The 15,785-nt window shown below is 48.5% G+C and overlaps 1 long non-coding RNA gene across 1 annotated transcript; it reads right to left on the reverse strand.

The window, feature by feature from the left end:
- Positions 1 to 10,925: 10,925 nt before the first annotated feature.
- On the reverse strand, positions 10,926 to 15,335 carry LOC144892794 (uncharacterized). The gene is made up of 2 exons (XR_013623947.1): positions 15,260 to 15,335; positions 10,926 to 11,260 (listed from the first exon to the last, which is right to left on the reverse strand). It is a non-coding gene; the product is annotated as an uncharacterized LOC144892794 (long non-coding RNA).
- Positions 15,336 to 15,785: the final 450 nt, after the last annotated feature.

Below are 15,785 nucleotides of genomic sequence, written 5' to 3' on the forward strand. Positions count from 1 at the left end.
GGGGAGCATTATTTACAAAGACACGATTTGGTATTTACAAACGTGAACCCAGGACCTGTCTTTTGGGAAACAAAAAGAAGATGTTTTGAAAAGAGGAAAGCATACACTGCACTGCACCGATACCACCAGCACCAATAAGCACCATAGAACAAAAAGCACCAAAACACCAATATGCACAAAAAGCACCAAAAGCACCATCCGGTGCACAGTCATACATTGCAATAAACGAAGCCTTGCGACGTCTCCTCTGCTGGGCCGCTGGTTCTGGATGACTTCTTTGCTTGTGGCCTATTTGGTAATAATTAAAAAAGGCACAAAACGCGTCCACTTTTTTAAAATTAGGGCCAGCAGGGGCCAACTAAAGGTGGTTCACCTGCTTGGCTTAGGTGCCACCTTTGCCGTGGTCCGCAAGCAAGATCTCCCTGGCCACAACGGCCGGTCCCCAGCAGAGGTGCCAGGCCCCAAAATGTGGGGTCCATGAATGTGGTGCTCGGCCACAGACCTGTGGTCCATATGGTGGTGCTCGGCCACAACAACGTGCGGTCCATAAGTGTGGTACCGGTCCAGGCAGGCAGCAGCGAGGGTGCGGGCACACAACTGCGACACCTGCACACTTTCCCCTCGGCACACAAAGACCACGGTCCATGAGTGGGGAAGGAAGACAAAGCAGGGTTAGCGGGGTGCAAGGGCGCAAGAGTACACGTTAACACAAGGTAATGCAGAGGTGAGGTGCGTTGGAGAGCGAGCGGAGAAAGATCGGCCCTAGCATATGCTCCCCCCCTGTCACCTAATCTACCCTTGCCCTTACCCCATATTTACACAATTTACAAATTCGTCGCTACGTCTTGTCTTCCCCATATCTCCCCTCGACACCAAATTCGTCATCAATCTCAATTTCTCATTAATCCCTTTATTCCGAATTTACCATCAATCCCTCATAAGGAGGAAGAGATGGAATAGCAAGCACAATGTCACCCCCACGTCATGATGCGTCTTACATTATCTCTCCGACTCTCTGGAAAATCCTCTCTATCTCTTTGCTGATGGCTCCACTCTCTGCCGCTCCATTCCTCTTCCCTCAGATCGGCAGTCTGCAGCCTCCTCATTCTCTGAAGACCTGGACAAAATCACAGACTGGTCAAACAAGTGGAACATGTGTTTCAATCCTGACAAATCTCACACTCTTACTATGTCTCTCCGAAAAGATCGACTGGACAACCCTCCCATCTACTTTCTCAACAATCTTCTCCAAGAAGGATTGCAACATAGATTTCTTGTTGCCATGATCTTTCTTGGGAAAACCACATTTCCAAGCTGGCCTCCAAAGCCAGTCGCCGACTGGGCATCCTCTGTCGTGCGAAGTCCTTCCTAGGCACACCTGAGCTCCTCACCACATACAAGGCTTTCATCCGCAGCTCAATGGAATACTGTTCTCCCCTATGGGCTGGTGCTCCTGCCTCACACTTGGCTCGGCTTCACGCTGTTGAATCCAAAGCTTTCAGAATCATTGGAATCTCCCGCGATGAAGCTATCTCTGAGGGCCTTTCACTCACTCACAGGTAGGCAGGTAGGTGGTCTTTCTGTCTTCTACCGACTCCTCTCCGGCCTTGCTCCCCAAGCTCTCTCTGTGCTCTGTCCCCCAAATATTCCTACAGGTCGCACAAGATCTGCCAGCAACCCTCTGATGGTTAAACTGCCGAAATCTCGGCTCTCTGCTCACCTTCACTCTTTCATTCCTCTTTTCTCCCGCCTCTGGAACAAATTCCCACACTCCCTTCAATCCCACTCCTCCCTCCAGGTCTTTAAAACTGCTGTTCACCACCATCTCTTATCTTCCCCCATCCAAAACCTTGATCTTTTCTACGCCCACTAATTCACCCCAGATCCACCTTGTTTGAAATTCCAACTTCTTTCCTGGAAGTCCTGGCAGTGTCCATATGTTTTATACCTCTCCCACCCCCCCCCCCCTTCCCATGCCTCCCCCCAAAGCCCTCTCCCTCCCACAGATCTCTCGATGTCTCCATGTCTCTCGGTCCCTGCTCTCAAATGTTGTTTGTGTCCTTCCCCCTCTCTCCCCATCTTGTCTACCGCTCCCGATGTTATTTGTTTTATGTGTCTGTTTGTCTTTCTGTGTGATTAATGTTCGCTCTTTCACGAGCCTCGATCTTGTATACAAAAAAAAACAAAAAAAAACATACCAGACATTTGCAAAAAACCGGTGGTGTTGAGTCCTATCACCCTGGTGAGTGGATGCAGATGGTGCGAAGAGACTTCAATCCTAACTAACTTCTAAATGACTTTAACACTTTTACTCTACCCGGGGTCTTTCCCTGCAAAACCATTGGCCATTTTACACTATGTGGTTCTAAATATCGAACTCCCATTGACCAAACTGGTGCTCACCAATTTGGGGTCTCACTCCCCCGATTCTTCACCCTGTGCCCTCGCACAATTTCAAGGCTGGGTCGTGTGGAGCTCTCAGCAGGTCCGCTCACCTGCACACCTTCGCCACTGCAGTTGTCTCCCGAGCTTACCTGCTCCTTACCGTAACCTACCTGGGGAAGGCCCTCTGGCTCCCTTACCCCACTACCGCCCTCTCTGGCGTCGGGCTACCCGGGTCCGTCCTCCGGATCGTCGGGCACCATTGAACAACTCTACTGGCTCCCAGAGCCTACCTGCGGCCTCACCTGGCCGACAGACTAACAGTGGCGGAGTGCCCATTTAACCATACGTACTAACAGGCCACATGCCCAGCCAATTTCGTTCCACTAATGCACCCATCCAAGCAGTACTCTGCGACTCTCGCACCACAGATGCCAATATCCAAACACAATTTACCTACTCCCTCTACCTAACTTTTAAACTACCCTACCCGGGTACTCGTGAAGGGGGGGTCCATCCTTCCCCATCCACTCCTTTCGCACCAACCACTCCACTCCATGTATTCCACACTACTCACTCCACACCATCCATTCCATACTCCATGTATTCCATACCATTTATTCCATGTAACCATTCTTCATTCACCGGTACTTTCACTTGCACACCTTGTGCCCACACACCTGGTGGCACTTGCACACCTGGTGGCACCTGCACACCTGGTGGCACTTGCACACCTGGTGGCACCTGCACACCTGGTGGCACTTGCACCCTCCTTCCCTCCAGGACCATTCACTCAATACAATACACTCAACTCAATGCACAATCACACCTTTCACAATACTCTGCTCAATCACTTCCTACACACACACTGCATCATCTGATCTACCTGGTTTTCCCACTAACTTAGTGCTTCCCGTCTTCCCTTATACTATTGCACATCCCACGTCGTTATCATCCAAACTAATCTACCTACGTCCCCTACTACAGGTATGATGTCGCTACTTAAATCTACAGTTACCTATGGTCATCTTTCTAAATCCCTATCATTATCCAAACCCTCCCTGGCTTGGTTTTCACTGCCCTACCCCATAAAACTATAGCTCCTCTGCCCCCGCATACGATGTGAGGGATGGTAAATCTACCATCCCTCTACACCATATACCATTTGCCATCAATTTCCCTATTACACTATCACTATCGCCATCACAGTCCATTAAACTTGAGCCACCCGGAACGTCAATACATCATTAAAGCTCGGCTTCACAAAGCCGAGCAATGAATACGGGTGGTTTGGTCTGCTGAAGGTTGGGTCCGTCCGGCATTTGGTTCAGGGGGGGGGGAGATTTGCTCGGGGCAAGGCTCCAAGCACCATCCCGGCGCGGGGCCTTGCGCTCCCAAGCGCGATGGCCTAGCCTTGCCCGGGTGGAGCGCCGCCACCACAAGGGGGCGCCGCGCCGGCCCCTCCTCCTTCCTCTCGAACCGAGCCGCCCGCTTTGCCTGGCAAAGCGCTGACTCGACCGTGCAGGGCGGGGCCCGGCCCGAATCGTGCACGACTCTCCGAACAGGAGCGAGGCGACACCGATCCCCGCCGGTTCCCGCAGCACACACCGCCCGTCACGGACCGAGGGCTCGTGTCGGCTATCCGTCAGCCTAAACGCTGCCCCGGTCAACGTCGATGCCCTACTCGCATGCTCACACCACTCGTTCCATTCTTTACTCATACATCCCATACACTCCGTCAATTCCACCACCGCACTCTCTGTTACACACCACTCGCTGTTCGCACACTCCATAACACACCTTGGCGCACACTCGTTGTTCGCACACCTCACGTGCACTCACCCCCGTTACGTATTCCGTAACCCCCACGGGCGTGCACTCTTCCGTTACATCCCCTGTAACACTCCCCATCACGTGCTCCACCACCAACTCAGGTGTGCCTCCTCGCACACGCTCAACCATTCCAAGTGTGCATCCTCGCACCCGCTCCTCATCCATCTCACTCTCCGTATCACTCGTCGTTCCACTTCCACACTCCGATGTGCATTCACTCTCGCACTACTCTGTCGCATACTCGCATTCACCCCATCACTCCCATACTCTGTCGTCATTCGCACACGCGCGCCGTTCACCTTCACACACCTTTTCCTCACACGCGCGCCATTGCCATTCACACAGCGCACCACGGCCCTTTTACGAGCGCCCGGGTTACGCCTGCATCCCAAGCGCGCGAAAATTGTTTTTGCACCAACCACAGCCCGACTCACCTGGGCGCTTCCTCTTCCTCCTCGCTCCAACACCTGCAAATCTTTATAAGGATTAAGCACGGCATCATGATGCGAGCACGGACTCTGTGCATTATCCATCTCTCCCTTCAATTCCTGGACTACCTCCGTCGTCTTTTCATTTTCAATTTCGACTATTTGTTCGATTGATTCGATTCTAATTTCTTTTTCTTTAATTTCAATGTTCTCTCTTCGAATTCGAATTCTCTCTGGACCACAGTGAAGCAGTTGGTCATCACATTCTTGAATGAGGAGCTTGGTTACTGGGTAAGGAGGATCTAAAACAATAGGATGCACAGCATCTTGTGTAAGGACATCCGCATGGCGTAGTCTTCCTCCTACTCTGATGAGCCCAAGGGTACGGTCATATTCAGGTGAGAGAGATGCCAGTCGACCTCTGATGGGTAAATCCCTACCCGTGGCAAGTATCTGGACTTCGTCCGGAAAACTATTGTGCTGTGAGCGTTGAAGCAGAAGATTCTCTATCTCCCCATGCTGGTGAGCGCTTAAGGTAAGATAGTCTTGATCGTAGGCCACCCCGTTGGGACACTGCTGTGCAGCCACAACCATAGTGTTCCAAGTCTTGTACTGTGAAGGGTCAGGGAAGGCCTGAATGTCCACCGACATTGTTCCAGAGAAGGTTGACTTCCGGAGCTCAGTCACATCACTTTGCTCTAGTACGCTGACCGGTCCTTGTAGTGACCAGCCCAGGTTGGTACAAACTGCTACTGGAGCACCCATGGGGCCAAATCGCACAGGTTGCTTTGGTAAGATGAGGTGCGGATAGTCTGACCCGATCAATATTGTTGGTTGAGCCTTGTTAATCAAAGGGAGTGGTATCCCAGCTAGGTGGGGGTGCCGTTTCTGAAGATCGGCCACTGGGTACGAATACTCAGATAAGCGCAGCATTGTGGCAGTGAATGCTGCATCTATCCCATACCTCTGGTTCGGGTTCTCGACCGATGATATCTGAAGCTTGACAGAAGCCCCGGTACACTGCAACTTATCTTCTCGCACTGTCTTGAGCAGTAATGCTTCAGGTTTACCCACCAGGTTCAGCCGCTCCGTTATTGAATTCAAAAGCATAGTCCTTTCTGAACTATCGTCTAGAATGGCATAGGTCTCTATGGACCCTTGTGGGCCACGAAGAAGCACCTTTACGACCTTTAACAGGACATCATGTGGACGGGAAGGCTTGTCAAGGTACACTGCAGATGGTGCAGAGCCTGTCATGAGGACGGTATCGCTGGATCTCTGCGCTGCATCATGTAGGATGGTTAGGTTCAACTCGTTGCAAGCAATGCATGGCTTCCTAAGTGTACAGCCATCAGCTGGGTGTGACCTACCGCACCTCCAGCAACAGTCATGTTCCCTTATCCACTTAATAATATGGTCTGTGGAAAGCTTCTTGAATTCCGCACAGGAACCGAGGTAATGATCACTGGTGTCACAATGAGGGCAATAAGGCTTGGTCTTGGTTGTTGAAGAAACATTACGCAATGGCTGTGGCCTCGTGCCAGCTATTGGTGACTCAGAGTTGTGAAACACTGAGGCCTGTGATTCTTTCTTCTTGAAAGATGAAGAATGCTGTTCCTTTCTCTCTAATCCCTGGCCCTCACATTTGTAGAGGACAGCAGCTTGGTTCGCTATACGTTTAGCTTGGGCCTTCGCCTGCAGCCAAGCTGCCAGATGGTGCAACGTGTAGGTCTGATTAGAATCTGCATTTAAAAGTCCTTGGTTAATGCAGTGCTCAATAAATCCATCACGATAGCTCGGAGGCAGTTTGCTAATTAGCCTGTCTACATGTGAGCCACATCGTAGTTCAGATCCATGCTCACCCTCGAGGGATTGTAACATACCCACAAGGGAGTGCACTGCGAGAGCAAATTCTTCAAAGGCTTCTGCATCTCCAGTCCTCACTGGTGCCATGTTCATGATGGCACCAATTTCGCTCTGTACGAGTTGCCTTGGCTGTCCATACTTGTCCCGCAGGGCCCGTAAGGCCACCGTGTATGGCTTTGGATCATGCACGTAGGCCTGAGCAAGTTTGTATGCACTTGGTAGCTTCAGGTGGGTTAAGAGTACTTGATATTTGTACTCCCCTGACAAGTAGGTGTGATTACTTATCAGGCGATCCAATGCAAGCTTGAGAAGGGCAAAGTCACTTTCTCTGCCACTGTGGAAATAAGGCAGACTCGGTTTTGGTACGCCAAACCACACCCATCATTCCTGTCTGACTTCTCCTACTTTCTGACCCAGCTATGTTCCCTCTCTCCCTCAATCCTCCTCCTCGGTGATTTCAATATCCACATGGACTCCACTGACTCCACAATAACCACTGACTTCACTGATTTACTCACCTGCTTTAACCTCACTCAACATGTCAACTTTCCTACCCATAACCGTGGTCACATTCTGGACCTTGTCTGCTCTACTGGATTAATTTTGCACCATCTCTCTGGCTCTGACCTCACCCTCTCTGACCACTTAGCCATCACTATGACCATCAACATCCCCACCCCAGCACCAAGGCATTATCGCACTATCAACTTCCGTAAGCTAAACGCTCTTTCACCTCCCTCATTCTCATCCACCCTCTCTGAAAAAATGTCCACTTCTCCCTTCGTTGACCTCCACACCCCTTCTGACCTCACTGACTACTACAACCACACTCTCTCCTCCTGCCTTGACCAACTTGCGCCTATAAAAACCAAAACAGTTTCTTTCACCCATTCTGCTCCCTGGTTTACCCCTGAACTCCGCCTGATGAAAACTCGTGCTCGCCAACTTGAAAGACTCCGCAATAAAACAGGTCTCACAGTTCACTCCCAGGCCTACAAGGACCACATACAACACTATAAAGATGCCCTCTCCCGCGCCCGCTCCGCCTACTACTCTCAAATTATCCACTCTGGCTCCGGAAACCCAAAAGCACTCTTCTCTACAATAAACAAACTCCTCAGCCCCCTGAACACCACCACCCAGTCATTCACAATAGACAACTGCATCTCCTTCCTTTCATTCTTCCAACGCAAAATTGAAAACATCTACAACAGCTTGACCACCGCCGCACCCGCTCCCCCTCAAACCACCTGCCCCCCCCTTATCCTGCCATCCCCTGTCTCAATTCTCCCCAGTCTCCCCTACTGACCTCTCTGAACTCCTCATCGGAATGAAAACTGCCACCTGCACTCTTGACCCCATCCCCTCCAGCTTTGTCAAGGCCTCCCTTCCTGCTCGCTCTCCACTTATCATTGCAACAATAAACTCCTCCCTGTCTACAGGCATCGTCCCACCATCCCTCAAAATTGCTGCTGTTACCCCCATTCTGAAAAAACCTGGACTAAACCCTGACACCCTAAATAACTTCAGACCCATCTCCAACCTACCCTTTCTGTCAAAGGTTTTGGAACGCGCTGTAGCCACTCAACTCAAACATCACCTCTCTGCCAATAACCTGTATGAAACATTCCAATCCGGATTCCGCTCCAACCACAGTACTGAAACTGCTCTCCTCAAAATCACCAACGACCTTCTCCTCTCCTCTGACGCTGGCAACCTCAACATTCTCATCCTCCTCGACCTCAGCGCAGCCTTTGACACCATCGATCACACCATCCTCCTCACCCGACTTGAAACCACCTTTAACATTACCGGCACTGCCCTCTCTTGGATTAAATCATACCTCTCTGACAGACGTCAATTCATCTCCATCAATAACTGCAAATCCCCAACTGCTCCCCTCCCCCAAGGTCTCCCCCAAGGTTCAGTTCTTGGCCCCCTCCTCTTCATCCTTTACCTGTCCCCCCTCGGTCACTTAATCCGCCATCATGGTCTCCAATTCCACTGCTTCGCCGATGACATCCAGCTTTTCATCTCCACCAAGTCCATCTCCACCGCCACCCACTCTATCCTGACAAACTGCATCACTGAAATAAAATCCTGGCTTCAAATCAACTTCCTCAAACTTAACTGTGATAAATCTGAAATAATCATCATTGGCCCAAAAACGCTCACCAAGTAGTCCACCCATAACTTTGCCCTCAACATCGACGGTTTCCCAGTATCCACCTCCCCTCACATCCGGAATCTTGGCATCATCTTTGACCAAACCCTCTCCTTCGACAAATACACTAAACAGATCACAAAGACAGCCTTCTTTCACCTGAAAAACATCGCCCGTCTCCGTCCATCCCTCTCCTCCGTGGCTGCAGAAACCCTCATCCACGCCTTCATCACTTCCCGTCTGGACTACTGCAATAGCCTCCTTTATGGTTCACCCTCAACAATCACCAATAAACTCCAATACATTCAGAACTCCGCTGCCCGTCTACTCACCCATTCCCGGACCCGTGACCACATCACCCCCGTCCTTTACAAGCTTCACTGGCTCCCCATCTCCCAGAGAATCCAGTACAAAATCCTCCTCTTGACCTACAAAGCCCTCCATAACCTGGCCCCATCCTACCTGGCTGACCTCCTCTCCAGACACACTCCCACCCGCAACCTCCGCTCTGCTGGTACCAACCTCCTGACCCCCCCCCCCCCCCCAATCCGGACCAAATTTAGATCCTGGGGGGACAGGGCCTTCTCCATCGCTGCTCCCACCCTCTGGAACTCGCTACCTCACACCATCAGAGACTCCTCCTCACTCACCACATTCAAAACATCACTCAAGACCCACCTGTTCAACACTGCATTCAACATTTAACCCACAGCATCTAACCCCTGACTATCTCCTCTCCTTCTCCCTCCTTTGTGCTTTGAATATTTCCCTATTGATTCTTCTTTTTTTGCAATTGTTTTTATGTTTTGCTATGCATTATGTTTTGCACTCTGTCAAAGCGTCTTTGGGCTTCCTGAAAAGCGCTATATAAAATAAATGCATTATTATTATTATTATTATAGGATGAAGCTATTAGTAGGTCCATGAGGTTGGGTGTTGCAGGCGTCTCAGATGGGTGAACTGGATGCCCATGTGGTAAAGTCGAGGGTGGTAGATAGGGTGCATGATGACATGGTAACATGTTAGGATGAAAATTTGAAGCTTGGAATGGAGCTGTGGTTGCGGATGAATATGCAGTTGGATGAGTTTGCTTCACCTTCTCTTTCGGTGATGGATTGTCATTGATGATTAATCGAGGAGTAGATGTGGATTGCAGGTCGGCAGTGATGGCAATTTCCGGCTCTGGCCGCAGTAGCGGCAGCTGCGTTGGCAATTGTTTGTTTGGTTGAACTGAGGGAGAACATGACGCTCCACCACCGTGCAGAATCGTATGCTGGGCGGTAACGGTTGGACGCCCGGTTGGAGAGGTGGGCGCTTCATCTCCTGCATTTAAGAACGACACTATCAACCGTGCTTCCTCCAGTTCCTATTCGGCCTTCCTCAGATGTCTCTGTCTTGTTAGCTGGACGGACAAGGTCTCGCGTTCCCTCAGAGCCTGGCGCTCCATCTCCTGAGCCTGGCGCTCCATATCCTGAGCCTGGCACTCCATCTCCTGAGCCTGGCGCTCCATCTCCTGAGCCTGAAGGACTTCATCCTGCAGCTGCTGTCCACGTTTCTCAGCTCTCTCATCCTCCCCAACTTGACATGTCAGTTCCTCCAGTTCATACTGTTTTCGTTTTTCCATTAGAATAGCTGATTGTACACCACTGAGTTGGGATGTAATGGATGTACGGCTGTAGCTGGAACAATAGCTGCGTCGTGAGCTATGTGCACTGCATAGTGAGGCAGTCTTTGGTCGGTGGCTTCCTGACGAAATTCGTCGGGAAGAAGAACTCGGCCCACACTCCTGATTAAGGGAAGAACCACTCGTGTTTGAAGGTACGTAGTTAAGAACATAGTCTTTCAAACGTTCAGGGATACGTATATTCTTTTCCGGTCGGGAAGACGCCGTTAATTCATTGCCAATGCTGATGATGGCCGGATCCGGTAATTCGGTGGCTGATACAGGCGCGGGGCTGACGGCGGCCAACGAAACAGAGACAAATGGATTCGTTCCATGAGTCGTTAAAGGACTAACCGGGATAATGTCGCTGGTATTGTCTGCTGTTTGAGTACACTCCGCAGTCAGGGTAGCGGCGACATTCTCGTCCATGATTTCCTTGTCCAGCTGTTCGTTATCCGGCTCAAAGGACCATGAAAAGTAGGGTCTGAAATCCTACGGTAAAGGCTAGCTAGTACGGAGGATACTAGAGAACAGTGGATCCAGGAAAAGGGCCGTGATCAAACGGTTCGGACAGGACGAGACACTAAACTCCCTTTCAGCACAACATTTAATAAAACAAGGCAAAGATGGCGGCAATCAACTCGCTCACATGAGCCATCAGCAAGAAGCCGGAAGTCTCCTCCCTTTCCGGTGCAAATTAAGAGAAAAAAGTAAGAATTACAGGCTCGCACTACACCAACATGGCATCAACATATTGCAAGAAAACATTCATAAGCAAAGCAGGAAACGTTCACGTATATCGTACGCATAACATCAGAGACTTTCTAACATTCACCTTCAGACCTTTTGTCTCCATACATTCCTTCCACTTGTTCATCTTCTGCTTCAGTCCATCCATACTTTCTGCAATCAACACCAGATCATCTGCATACAACAATTCCCACAGTAAACCCTCCTTTACGTTCCGAGCCAGCACCTCCATCACAGATATAAATAGTAGTGGACTTAGTACCGACCCCTGATGCACTCCCACCTTCACCTCAAACTCACCACTGTTCCCGTCCTTCGTCCTTCACAGTCCACGTGAACCATTTTGAAAGAATTGCATCGCATGGAGGAAACAACAGCCAAAGAAGACAGCGACCCAGAATATGAGCACGGGGCTAATGCCGTGTTAATTCGTAGTCGGGGTTAAGGATACTTTCCCCTGTTCGCAATACCCTCTGTGGCTATCCCTAACACTTATAACATCAGCCGGGCAAGCTATTCATGCTCCAATGGACACGATAGCAAAAAGACCTGCCTAGAAGAGGCGGAGCTACAATGGTTTTATGGGCGGGTGGGTGGGGGGGAAGGCTTGGACAGGGTCGGCAGGCCACGTCCCCCCACCCCTCCAGAGTGATGTGGCTCGATGAGGTGGGCGAAGTGTGAAGAAGAAGCTTCGAGATTCTGGCTTTGGCAGTGTGACTGTGAGGAGGCCCGTTGTCTCGGGTGTGCTGGTATGCTGCAGGATGTGGTCGTGCTTCCTTTCGCAAAGAACAAGATTTTTAAAAAATATCTCTCGTGAACGAGTGTGAAGTGGTGGACAGAGGAGAAAAGAACGAGGGCTGTGCTCCCTGATCGCCTCGATCCCGGGTGCCATCGGCTTTTGGTTTTGCCGCCACCTTTCTGGGCTTCCCACCTGTGTGGCTTCGGGCTCCAACAACTGCCGACTTAGCATGGGATCCATTTTGGGCCAGTTGAGTGCCGGAGTGTGAACTTTACTTTCTTACCTTACCCTGTGTGTGTTTTTGTGTCTGTGTATAGGATCCTCACCTTATCATTTTTACCTCGGCATTTATTTTCTTTATTTTCATTCCGTGCCTTATTTTATTGAAAATAATTATTGTTACATTTTTTGTTGTATTATTCTTGATTGGGTTTCAAAATAAACCCATGCGTTCACGAGAATAAACGCTTCGTGGTTCTTCAGTCCCGCGGGTCAATAACCGCCAAAATTGTAAATCACCTCGGGAGTTAAAGCTGGTTCGGCTCATCCATCCAAGGCTTGGTGGTAACCCAGCTGTGGACAGGACAGTATTTTTCGTGGTAATGAGTGGAAATATTGGTACGAACATGGTTTAAAAGACCGCTCAAGGGAACCCCCGAAAAGTTTGATGACAGGTTGTCTCTTGTTCCAACCAAACCAAAAGAGACTTGTTCCACACAAGATTTGTTTTAAATTATAACTGTAACTTGAAAAAAGTCTTATAAATTGTTATAAAGCACGTAATGTCATACAGTGTATGTGAAGAAATATTAACAAACGTTTTATCAAAAAATATGAAACAACTGAAGTTCTCCGTCTCTGTTATGATTAGCACATGAAGTGGTTAAAGACAAAAACAAACTTTTACTTTGACATGTACATATGTGCAACGATTCTTCTATAATGTGAGAACTTTAAGCGACATTTTCCCGACCTATTTCCCGACGAAATGCTCCTACACATCACACGGTCCATGCTATTCCTAACTCAAACCTACCTTACCTACCTCCATAAACATAACAATACATTTATACTCCATGCATATTCCTATTCGTTGGAGAAATACATTTTTAATGCTGAAGGAACTTGTGAACAGGAGTAAATACAACTTTACATGTACACATAATCCTGTACCGCACTCTTTACTTGTCATTCTACTATAATGTGAGAAGTGTCTGTTTCATTGCACGTTTCTTTATTTGACGTTTATGCATTCCTAAACCGCTGGATAGAATGAGGTGAAAGCTTGTGATTGTTTCTATCCATGTCTTGACTCAATTAGTCATGCTAGAACCTTACAAGAACCGTCAAAACAATTGAACATTTTACATTGTTCATTTTAAAAAGAAAAGATCTGCCAGCAAGCTTGTGGCTCGTGCACAGAACAACATACTGTATTTACAAACCAAGTGCAATCCTAAGTACAATATCAACATACAAAATAAGTGAAATCATAATTACATCAACATAAAAAATAAGTGAAATCCTAATTACATCAACATACAGTATCGACAGCCCAAGTGAAAATCCTAACATTTGAAGTTAGTCATAACTTTTATACTTGCTGAAACTGGGAGGAGAAAGTGGAGAGGGAGGAGCGAAGATGGGATTGGTCGCATGAAGAAAAGGGGAGGAGAGCAGTAGGATTGGTTAAGCAAAGTGTAGGTGGGAGGGATGAGGGAAGTGGGGATTGGTCGAATGAAATATTGGGGTGGGAGGGAGCAAAGATTGAGGGATACAATGTGATTGGTCGAGTGAATGCTGCGATGGGTGGACTTCCCGCCGAGTAGGTCCACATATCAAATCTTTTAATGAGGCACATCTGTTTCCCATTGTCTTCTGCTAGACTTTTCGGAGCAATCATCCTTTTAAAGTTCTTGAAGACCATTAATTTTTGAAGGTCATTCATTGACTATCTTCAAAAAAAACTTTATTTCAAAGTACCATATCTTTAACTATATTAGCCTTAGTCATAAATAAATAATTACAGTGCCTTTTTTATTAAAATTATACCAAATTATTTACCATTCTGTGGTTTTATCCATAATTCATTTATCCTTAACATCATTGTTTCCACAGGACCTGAGTATTCTGCCAGTTGATGAGAGGGTGAAAAACGTGAAAAATGGCACGTGAAACGTGAAAGCTGAATGCCTCAACTCTGTGTTTGCCTCTAAATCTTGTGTCCCAAACCCATCCCTCTGTACCCACCATACCCAGTCGTACCCAGCTGCTCCTGGACTCTGTGTCCTTTCCTCCTGACAAGGTGCAAAAGTTTCTGTCAACCCTCGACTCTGATTCTGCAACTGGACCTGACGGCATCAGCCCACGGGTCCTAAAATCCTGTTCCTCCGCTTTACAGAAAAAAGGTGCAAAAACAGATCCTAGCAACAACAGACCAATCAGCCTTCTCCCAAATTATCAGCAAAGTCATGGAATCCATCATTGCTTCATATATGAAATCTTTCCTCTTCTCCATTGGCTTGATCTCTGATCATCAATTTGGTTTCTGACCAGGTCACTCAACTCTGGACATGCTGCTTCTGCTGTCTCAACAATGGATGGAGGTCCTCAATGCCAAACAGGAAATTAGAGCTGTCTCCTTCGACATATCATGTGCCTTCGATACGGTCTGACACCCCGCTCTGCTCACCAAACTCTCCTCCTTTGGTATCTGTGGAAATCTCCACGCATGGCTGGCGGACTTCCTCTCTAGTCGTAGTCAACGCGTGGCCCTGAATGGGTTTCTCTCATCTCCTCTTCCTGTTCAGGCTGGAGTTCCCCAAGGCAGTGTTCTGGGCCCTGTGCTTTTTCTGGTCTTCATCAATGATCTCTCCGACTCTCTTGGAAATCCTCTCTATCTCTTTGCTGATGACTCCACTCTCTGCCGCTCCATTCCTCATCCCTCAGATCGGCAGTCTGCAGCCTCCTCACTCTCTGCAGACCTAGACAAAATCAGACTGGGCAAACAAGTGGAACATGTCTTTCAATCCTGACAAATCTCACACTCTTACGATGTCTCTCCGAAAAGACCGACTGGACAACCCTCCCATCCACTTTCTGAATCAGGATGCACCATAGGAATCAACGGCATAGGAATCAAAATGGCGGTGTGTGGAGTCAGCCGTCGCACTGCCGAAATGACATCACATCACCCCTGTCACGTGACCAGATCCTCAACTCTGATTGGTGTACGTTTGAGGGGGCATACATTCATACATACATACATACATACGGATAGACAAACACTGTTCTAGACGGCTTTGCCCGATGGGCTACGCAGTAAAAAACTTTAAATAAGACTATGCAATAACAACACAGACAAGCACATGTCATTGCCACGCACGATAGGAGGGGTTCTAATTGGAATACTCTGCACTTTGCACTTCACTCACCTTTCTGACAATCGTGAGACGGGGATGTAGGTTCGACATGCCACCAGGAGGTAGCGATGAACAACTTGTAATGAACTGCAGCAAGGCCTCGCGTTCGTGCGGGGCCATCTTGCAAAGCACATTCACAAAGCGCAAAAAGCCCGGACTGTGGGAACGCACGCATACAATGTCATGTGCTCCAATGGTTATTGGGTAAACACAAATCCTATTAAGCTACTGCAAAACCCACAAATGAATTGTGCAGATTTCGTTCCTCTGCTGTGGTCAACACTTGAAGTTCAATGGAAGAGATTTCTGTTGGTTTGGGAGCACAATCCATCAAATTTGCATTGAGATCACAGTAGCTTTACCATCTCTTCCCATCAGAAGGTCAAAGCAAACAGCCATCATTCACCAAATGATTTAGAAGCTGAACATGAGCAAGCTTTATTAAAAACATGTTTGAGGTGATAAGAAACGTCTGCATTCATGCCAAATTGCAGGAATTGCAATGGGACAGCTGAGAAACAGTAAAGTCTTTTGGGTC

The sequence above is a fragment of the Myxine glutinosa genome, chromosome 7 (assembly GCF_964187855.1).
Source record: "Myxine glutinosa chromosome 7, kmMyxGlut1.1, whole genome shotgun sequence".
Classification (NCBI taxonomy): domain Eukaryota; kingdom Metazoa; phylum Chordata; class Myxini; order Myxiniformes; family Myxinidae; genus Myxine; species Myxine glutinosa.